The 18769-nt window shown below is 36.4% G+C and overlaps 1 long non-coding RNA gene across 1 annotated transcript in view; it reads right to left on the bottom strand.

Annotated features, from left to right (window-relative positions):
• The window catches only part of LOC110440018 (uncharacterized), a 66080-nt gene that overhangs the window by 9667 nt on the left and 37644 nt on the right, over positions 1-18769 (bottom strand). Inside the window, exon 3 of the long non-coding RNA XR_002459408.3 lies at positions 17101-17177. This is a non-coding gene — a long non-coding RNA (uncharacterized lncRNA). The remainder of the gene's footprint in view (positions 1-17100; positions 17178-18769) is intronic.

Genomic DNA, 18769 nt, shown 5'->3' with positions numbered 1-18769 from the left:
TGATGCCAGTAAGGTTAATGATACTGACTAAAATGGACATGCTGTATATGAAATTGCAAAAGCTGAAGGGAGAGAGCAGAACACTCTGTATTCTCATATGAACATGAACTTTCATGTAACTTTTGTGCACTCATTTGGCTGCATATACTGAAAAAAATGTACAGGGGATTAAAAAATAAAAATAATTTCGAGCATGCCTTGCATAAAAAATACTGAAATGTTTGATGTTTCTAAAATGTTTGAATCAAGGGTAATTTATGTGTGAGCAAAATAACCTTAAGAGAAATTTTAATAATAATAATAATAATAATAATAATAATAATAATAATAATAATAATTATAATAATACTTTCTTTTACTGTTTAATGTAATGGTTTATATTTATAAGGTGTGCAAGACAAAAGGTTGGTCGTCGGCTGGAGGTGTAGGGAAATCCGGGAGCTCTCTACTCCCACCAACCGTTGCACCACAAATGATCTCCCTGAAACTAGCCGAAAGTTCCCTTCGCAGACAGCAGCCAATCAGATCGTGGACCATATTAAAGTGGGAGCCTATGGGATAACAAAAAACAACACAAGAAGGCTGGATAAAGAAAAAGACACATGCAATGTGCAACAAATATAAATAAATACATTTTAGTCATAGAAAAAGATACTTGACACAGTAGAACATAGAAACTACACTGCCTACTAGTGTTTTAGGGCTTGTTTTGGGCTTTTCTGTGAATGGTAATGAAGAAAAGTGATTGATATACTTAAGCTAGGTCTGTGCAAAATAGTTAAAGGCTATGCCATCTCTTCCCTATTCCATCTCCCCAATTTCCCTAATATCTTTCTCCCTTTCTGTTCCATGAGTCACATACACTTAGAAAAGAAAAACACTAGCGTTACTGGAAACAAACCAGGCTTCCTAATGGCAAAAACTGTCTCAATCATTCTCAAACATTGAATCTCCACCTGCTCAATAATAAACTCAGCGGGAAGAATGATGAGTTAAAATGATGAGTTAAAAATGTATACATTACAAAGCTCTAGTACTAGTTCTGATAGGTTTCATCTTTTTCCTCTTCTAAAAGAAATATATCCGACTGCAAATTAGTTTTTTGAAATAGGCTATGACTGCTTCATTCTTATTGTGTGTGTCCAAACTTTAGTTTGCATTTATATTTCTCTCGAGGTTTTATAATTCTTCACTTTCGCCAATTGGTGATGTTTTTTCCTCGCCGTTGTCGCCACTGGCTTGCATATATTGGGATCTGTAGAGCTGCACATCGATGGATTTGCTCTTCAGTGTTTGGACTTTCAGCAGTGATTATAAAACCAAACTGAACTGAGCTAAACTGAATTACACTGTTTCAATTTACTATGATCTTCTATGTGAAGCTGCTTTGACACAATCTACATTGTAAAAGCACTATTCAAATAAAGGTGAATTTAATTGAATTTAATATCATCATTTGGATCATATTGATGATCATTCTATTTGTGTAATTAATTCATGATTCTTTACATAATGCTTTCATTTAAAGATACCTACTTTAATTACATTTGATTATGTAAAATATATGTTAAACTAATTGTATAAAAAGGTGGTAAGGTGGCTAATTGGTTAGTATAGTCGCCTCACAGCAAAAATGATCAAAAGCACACATACAGTACATGTTAAAACTGTCAATCATAATAAAGTGTGTAGACTTAATAAGTTGTTTGTAAATAAAGTAAATCAATTATAATTTTATTAGTTATTTATAATGTGTGTTTAACTGATCTGCTTCTCTTAAAAAGATGTTTACAGAATGATAGCGCTAGCATTCACAGTAATATGCTGTGTTCACATCAAACCTAGAACAATGTGTCACTTACATTAGTTTACTTATGGAACGTTTTTCCCCTCACACTGACTTTCCACTTGAGAAACATTTTTTGGACTTGAGGCAAATTCTGTTCGCATTGACTTTCTATAGACATGCAAATACTTAATTACTAAGCTGTATGTATTGTATTTGTAATAAACGTGAGTACTTAATATATGTGTGACCCCAACGTTAAGCTGCAGTCACACTGCACTTTTCTCCCCATAGACTTCTATTTATACGCCCACAAATGTGTCAGACTGGACACGTAAGGTCATGCATCAAGTTTGCAGATCGCTGTGTTGGAAAGTTCAAGCTTGGTGAACTCTGACCTGCAAAATCGCATCACTTCACTACGTGAGACCAATCAAGGATCAAAACATGACCTATCTGTACAGAAATTTAAAATATGGAGCAATCACAGGCTTTTCTTTATGTCTAATTGTCTTTTTTAATCCTGCCCCTTTTCGCAGCGACGTACGACTTTTGCAAGCTCAAACTGTAGTGACTGCAGCTTTAGATTGAAACATCAGAGAAAGTTATTATCCACAAATAGATCCTCCCTCATAAGATAAGTTGTTGTGGTCAAAACAGACTCATTAAAATGCCAGGAGTAAACAGTTATGTGTCTACCTTGTTTACATGTGATTGGATTGAGGAAAACGCATCTTGAACCAAGGCCTCTGACATGAATAGTTTGTTGTCGACATATTGAGAAGATGCTGTTTTTGTGCTTTGAAGCATGTGATATACGATAAAATGATCTACAATAAAAAATACAATAAAACTGGTGCCATGACTGTTAAAAAAATTTGACAACTTAAAATTGTAAGGCAACTTCCTGCACAGCTTTTTTTTGAGTTGACTCAACCCAAGGACACTCAAAAAATAATTTTGCTGCTTGTACCAACTACTTATTTAAAAGAAGCTGAATCTACATAATTCTTGGGACATTTTAATGTATGTTCAGTACACTTAAATTTGTAAAAACTATTAAATGAAGAAATAGTGTGGAACCCAGCATTTTTTTTTACAGTGTACTCCACTCGACCCGATTTAAGTTGAGTCACCTCAAAAAGCTCTGCAGCAAGTTGCCTTACAATTTTAAGTTGAGTCAACAATTTTCTTTTTTTTAAACTATATGTACAAGTGGTGAGACTGCTGAAATTCAGATATGAAATTAAACAATTTCTGACACATAACGTAAGCAGCAGACTAATCACAACATACAGGAAGGAATATATAGAATATATTTGTGGAATGAAGGAGACAATCTTTTAATCATTTTAGAAACTTAAAAATAAAGCTAATGCTTGAGCAAATAACTATCCCAGCATGCACACAATGTCATAAGACATTAATATTAGTTTAGATTTAGGTCATGATGTCAAGAGACCAAAATTCAATGTCTAGCCAGCATCTAAGGATGATATTTTGACATTCAACAATGATGTCAGATGATGTTGATATTTGGTTAATTTTGGGTTGCGTTAGAAAGTGACCAAAATCCAATGTTGAGACAACATCTCAAACCAACCTCATATTGATGTCAAAGACAGACATTTAATTGTCAGGTATGGCAACTAAAATACAACGTCTGATAGACGTCATAGTGGTAACAATCACACAATGTCAAGCTGTAACATCATTAAACATTGATATTTAATTGATTTTAGGTTGGACGTTGGACATTGACGTCGGCCTGACTTTAGGTTCTGACGTCAACCCAATTTTCATTTCCAAACAGAATGCAACATCCACATGATATAGGGGTACAACGTCAATCTAACGTCATGCTGACGTCCTGTACCTGCTGGGGATATTCAAACTCACTATTCGTGTAAAAAGCGGAGTAAAACTCATAATGCACACCGGAATAACAATATCAAGCTCAATGTTCTCTATACCTTTCCCAAGGTTTAGACCTCACTATCAATTAGGAAAGATGGCAAGGTGGGAAGATCAAAAGTCATCCTACAGGTGTAAGGGTACTACATCTTTTCCCAGAGACCATAAATTATTCACTTTTCAGACAGTATAAATTTATAATGGAGCTGTACATTTTCATGATATAATAAATCAGCTGGACTGGAACCAGGAGTGTGAGTCACTGTTACAGAAACTGCAGAAATAAGCAATATGGTCTAAACTCTGCCAAAAGAACAAATGCGAGATCTTTGCATGATTGCCTTAACAGTAAACAGCCAATAAATGAACAAACATTTCTGAAGAAGCTGGAGGGGACAAAGGGTGTCAGGCAATCCATTTATTTAATCTACAGTATTTTTTTCCCGTAATGATTCATGCATAACAGTTTTATAAATTATTTATACCTTATCATACATATTTTTGCTAAAATTTATTAACTCTTTACATCTTCGCCCTTGTCCCCAATGGAGACTTCCAGTCATAACAAAAAACAAAAAGAAAAAAAAAATCATAGTTGGGTCACCAACTTTTACCCTTCAAAATTAAATGTATTGTCATTTTTAGCAAACAATGCAAGTGATGGGTAAAATTAAACAAATTAAAATCCCATGCATTTTGATTAAGCTTTAATTTTGTTACCTTTTAAAGAAATATTAATGTTATACATTTCTGAAATTTCAAGTTATACAAAAGGCTTTTACAGTTTTTCTTGTTTGCTTTGATGCAGCCGTAAACTGAAACTTCACATTTTCAAAACAGTTTACACACAGGCTTAAACAGCGGCACTCATGCAAAAGGCTCTAACTGTGCCAAAGCATTTAAACATGCAACAAAAGCAAATTTTACCTTCAAACAACACAAATTGCAAACAAGTGCATGACCTCTTTCAATCAAGCATTACACAACGGACAACAAAATACAAAATACAGAACTCAGTGTGAATCAGTGCACCATTGCTTGACATTGTAGCCTTTTGCCAGTGCCGTTTGTTGTCTTTCAATGTAGGCTGTGCCAAATTTTCCTTTTTGTTAAGAAAAGAATGGGATCCAGAATAAGAAATGCTTTGATTAAAACCACAACTAAAACAATGGGTTTTGGACTGCATATAGGGCCATGAAACCTCCCTGTTTCGGCAGGTTTTTTTCACACCTATACTTTGGAAAAAGTCAGGAAAGTGGGCGTAAAAAAATTTGCATAAAAATTTGAGTGACTGTTTGGGCACACGCTGATTTTCACAGAGGCAAAACAAACACACACACACACACACACACACACACACACACACACACACACACACACACACACACACACACACACACACACACACACACACGGGAGAAAGACAGTGACTTTGTTTACATGGACATCAGTAATCAAATTGTTTGACAAATTATTAAATGGTGGACTTTAACTGCAGTCTGGCTCTTTCATTCAGGAATTTAATTCATGCCCCTCATGACAAATGAGATATTTGATCCGAGAAACTGCTCTAAGCATGTATTTTTCATGCAATGTTACCGCATGGCGAATGAGAAAAAAAAAAAAAACTGCATTTCTCAGAAACTTAGATGCATTAGCATGTTCACACTTGGAGAGTCGCATTTACAGCGAATCTTTCACTCCATAATATTGTAGTGATATTAACGTATGGTAAACTTTAGTAACTTAGAAATCATTTGACTAAGGTCTGTCTTTAAACACTGAAAGAGTACGTTGAGGGTATGAACTAACTTTGCCATCTGAATAAACAAAGACCACCGATCGCTCACTTACCAAATCTGTAGAAACATGACAGTCAACAACAACTGGAGCCTCGTCTTTATTAAAAGGAGACAAGCAGCAAATCCCTATTTTACCATTTCCAGATGAGAAAAGCTCTCGGGTAAACAATGTTCCTAAGACATGTATTGTTTTAAAGTGTCGCGTGCACTAAAATCCACACGTGAGTCCAGCTGCGCTCTCGTTGCAGGAAAATAAAAACAAAACCTTCACTGCAGCGAATTATAAAAGTAACACTGCATGCTTGTTTTGTCAACACAACGTGGCGTCTCTCTTCCGTCTGAACTCTGTGACAGGTAAAAACAGTCTTGGAATCTATCATGCATATTAATAAAGTTGCACTGCATACACAATAGAGCGTGCTTATTCGTTTAAACAAAGTCTTACTCATGAATGGATGCAGCACACTCAGTGATGTAATAAGGTACTCCCAGGTACAGATGTCCAGTCTACACGCTGGAATACACGCTAAGATCTCATGGCCATGACGCAGCTTCAAAAATTCCTTTCAAACCGGTAGTACAGATTTGCTCGAAATAACGGAAAAAGAACAAATTTGAACTTTTTAGTGAAATATATGTGCCCTAATAAAGTTTTTAGCTGCATGGGACACATATATACGACAGAGAATGACATCCGTGTTACCTGTTTTGAAAAATGTAGGGGAAAATGTGTCAATCCAATGAGAAAGAGTTTACACATTTGCAAGACCTGTCTTCTGCTCTGTTGGGATAGTGATGAGGAAAATGGAGTGTAACCAGGTCAAAGCAAACAAGAAACAACTGTAAGAGCCCACAAACAATGCATGTTTGAGATATATAAAGAAAAAGCATGTACACTTTCAATGACAAATTCAAAATGTCCAGTGCTTTCTATGTTAATGCATAAAAATATGAGATAATATGAGGGCCGGCGCTTTCATAGAGGCAACCTAGGCGGCCGTCTAGGGCGGCAGAAAAGAGAGGGCGGCGTCCCCGACACTACCTTCACCTCTCATGCTCTCAGTTATATCTGCGTCTTGGGTGGCAGAATAGAGAGGGCAGCGTCTGCGACACTACCCTCATCACCCGCGCCCTCAGTTATATACACATCCAGGGCGGCGTCCGCGACACCCTTATCACCTGCGCCCTCAGTTATATACGCGTCTAGGGCAGCAGAATAGAGAGGGTGACGTCTGCGACAGCTCCCTCCCTTGTCCCCATCACCCCCCCCACCCCTCCTTTTTTTTGTGGGCGGCGATTTTTTTAGGTCACAAAACTAGGTGAAGTTGAGTTAATAAAGCATTTGTTAACATACATGGTAACCATTAATATATGCCTGAATAATAAGACATACAAACGTTAATTTCAATAGTTTATGAATCATTTACTAACTCATTCTGAATGATCCTAAAAAACCCTCAACTACTCTTAAATACAACTGGTTTGTAAATAATGCAATACTTTATTTAGTAATAAAAAATAAATAATTTACCAAGTTTGAAAATACAATTATTAAGTACATTTTAAATGTGGTTATAAGTTAAGAATAAAGCATTTGTAGCTGCAGTTATAAACTGCTTACTAACGTTTATTAATGTAGAGTTAATGCTTAACGGATAATGAATTCACTATTTGCTAATGCTTGATAAATGATTTATAGTGTGCAGCTATTATACAGTGTTACCATAGTATTTATTGTTTTACAGCATCACAAAAATTATGCTTTACGCGTACATTGTCAGTAGTTTTTTATGGTAAAATTCATGATAAAAAACATCTGTGGTTATCTTTTAAAATACAGTGGAAATCGTAAAATAATTTTATTAATTTTACATACAATAAACTACTATATTTCAAACAACTACACAACCACTTTATTTTGATTGTCCGTTTGTTGAATTTAAGTTACACAGCAACTAATTTTCATTCGATTATAAGTAGACTGTTAGGTTGGGGTTGGGGTTAGTGTAAGTTGACATGTACTTGCAAAGTTTATTATAGTCAGTTAAATGTCTGTTGAAGAAGCAATATCAACAAATATTAATACTACTAATATTCAAATGGACCATCAAAATAAAGTGTTACCCAACTACTAATTGCCATCATGATAATACACATATAGTTAAATCAATCCAATAAACATAATTAAACATTGTATATATAACATAAAACTATGCTGTATATCACTGATTAGAAAGAAAACTAAAAAGAACCATAGTAATGTTGACAAAGGGCAAATAAATGAAATGTTATGCAGGGAATTCTGAGAAAGTCAATTTAGGGTTATTAACATGTGAAGTTTCACAAACTAATTTCGAGAGGAGCACGTGATATGATTGAGCATGACTCGCTTCTCATCTGTAATCAGTAATAATCCAATCAGAGTCATCCAAGCTTACAATAAATAGATTGTTTTCTCCCTACTGCTTTATCTTCGTTTTGGAAGAATCCCCCCTTCACCCCATCTCCTCCTTTTTTTCCCCTTTCTAAGGGGGAGCTCTCGAGACGTACCTGATCTCGGATCCCCTGATATGCTCATTGACCAGGCGGGAACCTTGGGCTCAAGTATCTTCGAGCTCAGGGTTCTCTCCCTGGACAAGCATGCCAAACCTGCTATAAACGCAAAGCATATCTAAGTGGAAACTCTTGAAATATACTAAGGAATAGGCTGTTACAGATTTTTACAGTAGCCTTTTTACATTTTTTAAAATCAAAATCCAACCTGGATTTTAATGGTCTGGATGTGTTCGGAAATGTGCGCAGGTCTACAGCTGGATACTCTTGGTGAAAAATGAAAACCTATGCTGTGGTCACACTAGAGTTTGAGTATGCGAAATTCTGTCATATGTCGTTGTGAAATGAGGCAGGATTAAATGATGATCAGACACAAAGAAAAGCGAGTAATTGGTCTGTATTAAAAAAATTCTGTCCAGAGAGGTCATGTTTTGTCCTCCGATATGTCTCGTGCAGTCACATGATACGATTTTGCAGGTCAGAGTTCACCAAGCTTGAACTTGGCAGTGCAAAAAACTCAGAAACTTTTCATTCGAGCTTCTAGTTTCTGGTCTGTCGCATTTGTATGCGTTTAAATGGAAGTCTATGGGGTGAAAAGTGCACTGTAAGACTGCGACTTCATGCTTCCAGTTAAATTTGTCAGATAACTGAGGAAATTACCAGAATGTGCAAAATTAACATCAATCAGGAATGCAAATCTATTTATTTATTTTTAAGATATTTCAGTGTTCCTTTAAAAATATCTAATTTAAGTTTTTATTAGCTGTTCTTTTCATGAAATATGCTTAGAAGTCAGCTATTTTAAGTGCTGTTAAGATCAAACCTCAAATAAGACCTTGGTGAACCATGAAATTCTGGAAATTGAAAGTTGTTCTCTTATTTTGATCGAGTAATTTATTGAAAAAGTCAACACACACGAGTCAGGCATTTCATTCTAAATATGTCATTTCCAGGACTGTCATTTCCACCATTTCCAGAAGTGTGCATATCAAAAAGACACCCTATCACACAGACAGCTGAGCAATTTCACCAGTCTGGGTGCAGTCTGGATCGTGTGCCCTAGCGTGCTGTGACAATTAGCGTTCCATCATTTAGTGTTGGCACAGTTACGCACGCTTTCATTATCAGCGCAGCACACACGCTGGGACAGACTCCCAAAAAGCAGATCACTTTCATCCATTAAAACCCACACCCACAAACAAACACACACTTCACATTCAACACATTCAATAAAACACAAAAAGCTAATCTGAAACAAATACGCACCTCACCCAACAGGAAATATGTTAAATTCCTTTAAAGCCAACACTTCATCATTTTCACAAGCACAACAAGAAACAGATGCACTATTGATTAAACTATAGGGCAGAATAGTACATTTCAGAAAATGCCTTGCATAAGAATGTACAAAACTGAAAGAAGTTCTTCAGAAAAAGATAATTTCCTTCAAACAGGCTCTGAAAATGAACACCCAGTCCTTTTCAGGCTGGCAAAAGCCCACACAAAATCACTAAATGAGGAGAGAGAGGACACAGAAGCATAAAGCGAACTGCCCACCAGTCTATTACAGCCATACATCAGGCCCATCGTTGAGTGTGTGTTGTGGTGTGAGAGCCCTTCACTGCAGCTGAAACTCTCCACACAGACACAAATTGAAAATGGAATCTGATTCTATATATCTGCAGTGTCACCCAAGCGCACTCCAGAGATTTACATCCCTTAACTTAAATGAACAAATGAAACCGTATGACTGTAAATCCATCTAACGCTGTGCGCTTCTCAGTTTTTTTAAATTCCAAGGCCCCTCATAGTTTATAACAGAGCTCCCCAAACTGAGATTTGTGAAACACTGGTGGTTGCCAACTGTATGCTTCACCAAAAACAAAAGCGTGCATTCTAAACAGAGTGTTTGTGAAGTATATTTTGCAGGATGTACTCTGGAAATATTAGACTATGCACTGTAAAAAGCAATTATCTGACTTAAAAAACTGAGTAAACCTCTCGATTTTAAAGCAATTATTTGACTTTACAAAAAAAAAAAAATTAAACAGTTGTCTATATATTTTTAAGTAAATTAACTATGTGCCTAATTATAAAGAAAGTCAACTTAACTGTTACATGTTACAAGGTGTTTATTCAATCAGTCAAATTGTTGCTTTTCAGGCAAAAGGTTCACTCACTATTGTTTGTAAACTAAAGTTAAGTGAAGTGAGGTAAAAGTAAAGCAAATTAACTGAATGCTTTTTCAGTGTTCATGAGGTAAATATAAGTCTGTATCCATGTAAAAAGAACCTTGATAAAACATTCGTTTACATAGTGTTTCAAGAGTTTATACTTAGCGGATGATTTGTCATAAGCTTGTTTGGCATGCTGTACTGGGAGAGAGCCGTGAGCTCAAGGAATTCTCCAGCCTGATTTTACGAGAAAACGTAAGTATTTAACATTTTTACAGTTAAGTGGCTATTTCGTACAAATTTGTACGAGTTCAGTCGTACGAAAATCTACGATTTAAAAAATTAGGGGTGAGACCCAACCCCCCCCTAACCCCAACCATCATTGGGTGATGAGCAAATCATATTGAATTGTATGAATTAGATTGTATGAATTCATACGGGTTAGCCACTAAATCAAAAAGTTACGAATTGCCGTGTGATTGCGTTGGATCCTCAAGCCCAGGGCTCCCTCCCCCTCGCAGAGATCTAAAATCTAAGTTCTATGTTTAATGGTCAAATTAGATGTTGTTAAAAGCTCAAAGTAAAGAACAAAGGCTGACTTTTTGCAAACATGTTAAAAAACATTTCCACAGAAAGTAAAGCTGTAATTGCTGGTGACTCACCTCAGGCATACAAAAAAGTCATACAGGTTTTACTCAAAAATTTCCAGACCTTTTACAATCACAAAAAAAACACAATTAAGCTTAGAAATTAAATATACACCAAGGCCTAATGTCAATTGTATTTTTGTACCCATACCCCTTCCCCTTGGCCCTTAAAACAGAGTGTGAAGGGGAAGGGCTTCAAAATGTACCCCTAAGGAATGGGACAACTCTACAACAGCACACTTCATCATATGTCATGGCGATCTCTTGCTTCATATGAAATCGATGATCGCGACTGCTGTAGTTATTCCAGTTGTGTAATTTTTTGGTATTTATCTTCAGGAAATCACTGAAGGCATATATCATGTTATCATAATGATCTAATGTGGCAATAGATCGTAACTGTATTGTGTATTCACACAGTGGCCATATTCATCTATGTAAACACACTAAAACAACATTACCTTATAGCTGACACTGTAAAAAGCTCATTCTTAGCCACTAGACTTTTTTGAGTTCAAGTGTCATCGAGTGACAGAATGTTGTGGGACTACTGTACAGGAGTTATAATTAGGTGCTTTAGATATTAAAATTCAGCTGTTTTTATTTTAGTGTTTTTTTTTTTTTAGCATGACTGTAAAAAAAGAAAGCGGTTATGAATGTATTAAAACATATGCTTGTTTGTTGTAAAATTTCATAATAATGATACAAATAATAATTTGTGCATCTCCTTACTTCCGGGTAAAGCTATGCTGCTGTTGTGGCTGGTGTATTCTGGGAAATGTTCTTACCCTATGGTTTAAAGTGTGGTCCTGAAAAATCTCAGTTCGAAGGGGTATACAGTATAAACCTTCCCCTTAGCCCTTTGTCTTCATGGTTAAAAGAATTGGGACACCCCTACCCCTTAAAAACGCAAAACGAGGGGTAGGGGTAGAGGGAAGGGATAAGGGGTAGAATTGGGATTGGGCCTAAGAATGTACCTCAAAGATGTGTCAGGAAACCTAAATAAACAAAATGATTCACAATAACTGTCCTGAGTCTGCTCCAGGAAGCCCCTGGTTAATTTGAAATTTACAGTAAACTCTGGCTTACTTACTTCTATTGCGTTTATATCGAAATTAATATTTAGCCGCACCATGTTCATTCATTCATTTATTTTCTTGTCGGCTTAGTCCCTTATTTAATCCGGGGTCACCACAGCGGAATCAATTGCTAGCTTATCCAGATTGTTTTTATGCAGTGGATGCCCTTCCAGACGTTACCCATCTCTGGGAAACATCCACAAACATTCATTCACACAATTTAGCCTACCCAATTCACCTGTACTACATGTCTTTGGACTGTGGGGGTAACCAGAGCACCTGTAGGAAACTCAGGGAGAATATACAAACTCCACACAGAAATGCCAACTGAGCCAAGGATCGAACCAACAACCCAGCAACCTTCTTGCTGTGAGGCAACAGCACTACCTAGTTATAATATTTAATTTTTACATTTTTTACTTAATAATTTTTAATGTCATATATTTTTAAGAGGTGGGTCATTAGCCCAATGCTCAACCCCCAACCTGAAGGACTAGAAAATACAGCACATACATACACTATATTGTAATATTTTATCAATATCACATGTCTTTGGACTTTTGGGGTGAAACCGAAGCACCCGGAGGAAACCTACGTGAACACGGGAGAACATGCAAAATCCACACAGAACCAAGCCGGGGCTTGAGTTAGCAACCTTCTTGCTGTGAGGCGACCCATTGCTCCACCGTGCCGCCTACCTGGCAAGAGTCTAGAATTTTTTATTTATTTATGTATTTATTTATTTATTTATTTCACAAAGCTGAAAACATCTATTTCAGAGATAACTTTAATATAGCAGGGAACTAATTGCATGATATTGCCAAAAAAAGTTTAATTACATAAAACCAACCCTATGGAGGCAGAGAGCTATAACCTTTAACTAGCATAATGATTGACACATAAATAGGAGGATTTCAGAGAATATGCTATATATGGGAATTTGTGGCAGGAGGAAGTAAATTAGTGCATTCAGCATAAATTGCATTCAACAGTTCAACAGACAAAAGAGGTTGATGTGGATTGCAGAGCACAGGAGATGCAAAAAAAAAAAAAAAAAAAAAGTTCATTCAACACATACTGCAGGGTTTTATCATGCTCACCTATTCACCAGGGTCCATTAACAGCACGCATCAACAAAACAATACCAATCTAAACAACCACACTTTTGCATAGCTCTTCTCTACATATATAAAATGTATTCTCATTTTGACTGAAGCTTTCAGGGTCGAAACAGAACTGGCTTTTCTATTTTATCACATAGTGCCAGAGATCTGGAATATCCACACTAATGCAATTGACATTTTGAGTCATTAAATATGAAATCCAGAGTATTAATATGGTCTAGTAATAGAACAAAGTTAAACAAAACTCTCATTAAAGCAGACGTGTGTGATATATGTTTTGTTTACTCCGCTGTGACTGCAGCATTCCTTGACAACTTGGTGTTCAAGGTTGGCAAAAAAAATATTTATTCTCTAGCCTCTTGTGGTTTAAAAATCAGTTACAGTCTTGTTGTTGCTGTTGTTTTTCTTTGTGAAGGTGGGGATGTAGGGATTTGGGGAGAAGAGCTCCCACTGTATCGATATAAAACCAATGCAAATTAATTCATCATTTAAAATAAAAAGAGAGGCATGTTCACATTTTAACCCTTGTGCAGCCTTTGAATTTTTTATTTTCAGCTTGGCAGAAGTGACCAGCCTTGACTAAACCTCTAAAATAAAGCAGCAAAATTTTATTTTAATTCTCACATCTATTTTGCATGAAAAAATAACTTCAATATTCATCACAAACCCTGTGAATGTTTAGATTTTCCCTTGTCAGTGTGCTATATTTCATATATATTTAATCAGACGGCACCGCTTGTTTTATTAAAATTTTAAGTGAAGGTTTATAAGTAAAGGTAAAAAAAGGTTTATGTTTTTTAACGCTAAAGGTACCTACATAGGTGTAAAAACTTTTTAGCAAAACAGAATTCATAAAAGTTAAAGCAGCAGATTTTTATAGTGAGCGAGTTTTGGAGTGTACATGTGCGTTCCTGCAGTATTTGGCTCGTTTAACACTGTCAGGTCATCATGCCCAATTCTGATTTGTTTCCTACTGTATATCGGATTTTTTTTTTTTGCCTTTCTGTTTACACGTTCTTTTAATTGTGACCCATACCTGATTAATGTGTTTACACTTGCTATACAATTTATGAAGCCGCAAATACACAAAGGCGGGTTCTAGTATCTGCGCCACACAAGCCACAATGGAAGTAATTGTCTTGCTTTTAGCTCTGCTAAATATAAGTTCGCCCAACTTTAAAATGATTTTGAGGTCAGAGGAGAAGGGAAAGGGCCATCTTCGCAGCTTGCGTCTATGGTTTATATATGGTGTCCTCCACCACTCAGAGAAGTATGTGGGTATGAGACTCAGTTCTGGTGGGAGCAAATTGTGGCAACTGACCACTTTCCTTCTCCATGTTTCGTTTGTTGTTGTTGTTTACAACGGCATCTCCACACGCTTTTCCTTCTACATCATTAAATCGTGGAGGAGTACCACATTGTCACAAGTTTAATGACACACAAAATGGAATGCCTCAATAAATTCGATCTGCTTGTTTACTTGATAGTCACATTATCACATATTTCCACATATGAAGGAGATCCTGAAACTGACCTCTGAATATCCGAATGCATGCGTTTTTTTTTTTTTTTCTCCTGTGTTTACACGGTTATAGAACAGATTCAATCTGTGTCACAAATGAGCAAAACTAACTGACAGTGTAAACGAGACCTTTGTGGTGTAAATCTGACTTTAAAGCTAAGGGGTCAAAATTGACCCTAAAGACAAACATTGTACTCTAGCCTTTCTGATAATATAAACATTGAAAATGCTTATTTTATTCTAATGTTATGTAAAGTCATTTAAAAAAAAAGGGATCAAACTTCCAGATAAAAAAACAACAACAACATATATATGATTTATTTTTTCTGCTGTTAAAATGGTTAAAGATTATTTCTATTACTATGTAAAAGGAAAGTGACACAGCTACTGTAGAAGCTTCTGTGTCTAAATAGATCTCTGTCACTGACTCAATAGTACCTATGCAAGCTGAGACACGCAATTCTCAGACATGCAATCTCAGACACAATGTATCCGATGAAGCTAGTGCCATCACTGAGAGGAGTACTGTAGGGTTTGCGGCGGGGTTAGGTTTGCACATTAAAAACATTGCATGCAGCTTAGCTTGCATATGTCTGAGAATGTATTGTGTTCTTCATTTCAGAGTGCATTAATGCTTGCATATTCATCTACCTCTTCATTTTTACATGCAATCTGATCACTTTTATTTTATACATACAATATAATCTACATTTTCTCTAATCATCTTTGTGTTTTGTACCTGTTAGACCCAAAAGTTCTGTATCTTAATCTGAATAGGCTAGAGCTTAACTTATCATAACTGTGCGTTCTCGCTGAAGGCGACGTGAGCGTCAAAGTTCACTCTGGTCACCCTGGTGACAACGTTGTCTATTCAAAACTTCGGTAGCAAGAGCGTCTTGTATTTAAAGGGGCCATTGCAGCATATTACATTTCAGTATTTAAAAGATGTGCTTTTTTCTAGCGTGATAATGTTGCATGCCTTTTATCAAATTCATTTAACTATGGAAGATTAAGTTATTGCGTGTGGTGTGGCTTTGCTCCACTAATCCAATATGTCCATATCTGTCTGAGATATTCTGAAGAAGCAATACTGTTTTGTAAAATAACATTAATGCACATCAGTAACTTGCCAGTAACTTTTAAATGTGTGTCCCTGTAAGAAAACATCATAAGAAAGTGGAAATCCAGCAACCGCAATATTCAAACTTTTGGGAAAAACTGTGGTCGGAACCAACGTTCACAAGACTGTGTTCTCTGGAATCCTCTCAAGCAGTGGACTTCTACATTCTGATTGCTTGCTGCTGAACCGTGTCATAGCTCATTACCATAAAGTTATTTCAACTCTCTTTGCCGCCCACATTGCCGAAGACGTGCCTCGCCGCTGGCTCTCATTCAAAATGAATAACTTCTGGCTTTGACACTCTCACCACCTTCGTTGTAAACGCACAGTAATACAACTAAAACCTGGATTGCTGTAAATACTTTCCAATGGTGAAGGAAGTGTTAATATGCTAGAATAAAATGGGTTTTCGAAGCCATGCACATTTATATTTTATAAGCATTTCTATAAACAGGTTAAATTTTTTTATTCAATTTCCATGCAGATTAATATGCAAAAAACATGCTAGTGCATGCCAAAACAACAGGTGGCGATAAAACCCTATGCATAAAGCCACATTGGCCAATCAGAACCCTGCAAAAGTTGATCTGCGCAAAATCTGATGTCAAACAAGGGAGGAAACAGTGAGCACATTAACGTCAGGAGGCAAGAATGACCACAGAACAACACTGTAAGGACAGGTTTTTAAAATCTTCAATTTGGCAGGATTTTTCAAAATGTTTTGTTTTCAGTTACCTGGCGCTGTATTTGCATATAGATGAACAAGCAACCCACATAGAAAAACATGGTAGGGCCTTAAAAAGACAGGGCCTTAGTTGAGTCTACTTACCATACAGGCAAAAGTTCACTTCAACAATGAATGGTATCAGTGGATTTAAATTAAGGCACACAAAAATAAAAATAAAGGAAAAAATGTCAAAATCTATAAGACAATTTGCTTCAGATTGGGTTCTTTAAAGAAGCTTAACTTCCTTCTGCCATGTGTTCACCCATTTAGAAAACATTGCATGCTGACTCATGCTGGTTTGACAAAGTTTCAACAGTAATGCTAACCATTGGATTTTTTTGCAGTAGTTCGTTGTAAAACTAGTAATTATGTCCCTCAGACAAATCTTACTTTTTATGTATAGTTTGCAGGAATCAAACACCAAGTACCATTGTGATGATCAACAAGTCAAAAATAAAATCAACATAGGCTCATTGTAAAAATGTACCCCTGTATACATTTCTGGAGAGCGCAAATTATGCAGCCAGAGCTATTAAAAGAATGCTAAGGGGTGGTATGATGTCACTGCTGGCTTCTGTTTCTTTTTGCACTATGACCGCTTAACTCCATGTGTATGGCTATTTCGCTGTTACCAGTTTAGCTCACCATGTACCTCGGTGGACTTGAGACGCAGAAAGGAGTTGACCACATTGATGCAGTTTGAGTCGGGTGATGAAGGTTTCCAGAAAGCTGGTAAAAAGGAACAAAAAAAGAAATAAGTAAATAATAAGGGTGAGAACATTGTAATATATGAAAACAAGTTAAAAATCAGACGGCTGCGAGGGCTCTTCTATTTCAGGACTGCTTTAAAAACAGTAAGCTGGGTTTAGGGCAGGGGGTTATTGGGCCAATTAGTGTTTTTGAAAACACTATTAGTTGGGTTTAGGGAAGGGGTTGGTTGGGGAACGGTTGGTCGGTCAGTCAGTCGACAGTGGCCTCTGGTGGATTTAAACAAGAACACCAGGCCTGAATGGCACTTATGAGTAAAATTTGAGATCTGAAAATGTGTAAACAGCAGCCTGTGGTGAATTCACAAAAACTGCAGAGAACGAAGCTCCTGGGACGAATTTCGCAATCTCCAGAAATGTATGGGGTACTTATCAGTAATGAGCCTGGGTTAAATGTAATGGTTCAGCTCACATGTGAGTTTGTGCCTGCACATATGTGATGACAAGAAAGGAAGTTTATGCTCCATATGGGTTGTTGAGGCTGTGATTTAAAGTTAATAATGTGGTAAATTGTGCAGATTTTCTTGCACAGACCAACAGCAGTCATGTTTTTTTATTGATTCAAATGTGACAGTGACAATTACCTTGCATTTAATGAATCACAGAGAACATGTTTTTTTAAAAAGTGTATGCTCATACTGTAGTTATCTTCCTTGTTGCGAATGGGCCCAAGTCATCAAGCGACCTCCAAGGGAGTTTACTAAGGCTTTCCAGTGGGCCCTAGTTCGTTTTTTAAATAAACCCTACAGGGCGGTATGAGACTGCAGATGGCCTCTGTTTCTTTTTGCACTATGATCGCTTAACTCCATGTGGATGGATTTTTCGCTATTACCAGTTTGCCCAGTAGCTAGCCATGTACATAGGCGGACTTGACATGCAGAGTTGACGGGGTTCAAGTCCTGTGATGAACGCTTCCAGAAAGCAGGTAAAAAAAAATCAAATAAAAAAAAGGGCAAAAAATAAAATAAACAAGTAAATAACAGGGTGAGAACATGGTAAGATCAAAAAACGTGTTAAAAATCAGGAGGCTTTCTTTGGATTGCTTTGGAAAAATGTCAGTTGGCCATTGTTTTTAGTGATTCAAAAGTGCCAGTGACCATTGTCTTACATTTCATGAATCACAAAGGACATGTTTTTTTTTTTTTAATTGCATTTATTGGCTTACTGAATAAAAAGTCAACTCTTATATGACATATATGTCTTCAATACCGTAAGGCTGAGAAAAAAGAAAAAGAAAAGAAAACACTTTCTCTTTAAGAAAAATGAAACATGTAGAGATGAATTGTGCACATTAAACAGACAGAATGAATTATCATTTTATTTTAATTCTTATTCTAATTCTTATAATTTTAATTATATTCTTTCGTATATAAAATAAATGCTACTGGGCGGTTTGACACTATGACACTGTATGACTCTATTTCCCCTTCGGGTGGGGAACTTCAATGCTATCAGTGGATTTTAATCCACGAATGGGGATTTTGTTTCAGAAAGCCAGAGTTGGCAGCGTAAGCTTGCGCACCTATAGCTTATTGTCAATTAGCTCTGCATATA

This window comes from Danio rerio, chromosome 8 (genome assembly GCF_049306965.1).
Source record: "Danio rerio strain Tuebingen ecotype United States chromosome 8, GRCz12tu, whole genome shotgun sequence".
NCBI lineage: Eukaryota > Metazoa > Chordata > Actinopteri > Cypriniformes > Danionidae > Danio > Danio rerio.
Note: the sequence above shows the minus strand (reverse complement) of the source record. Positions and strands in the feature narration are given on the sequence as shown.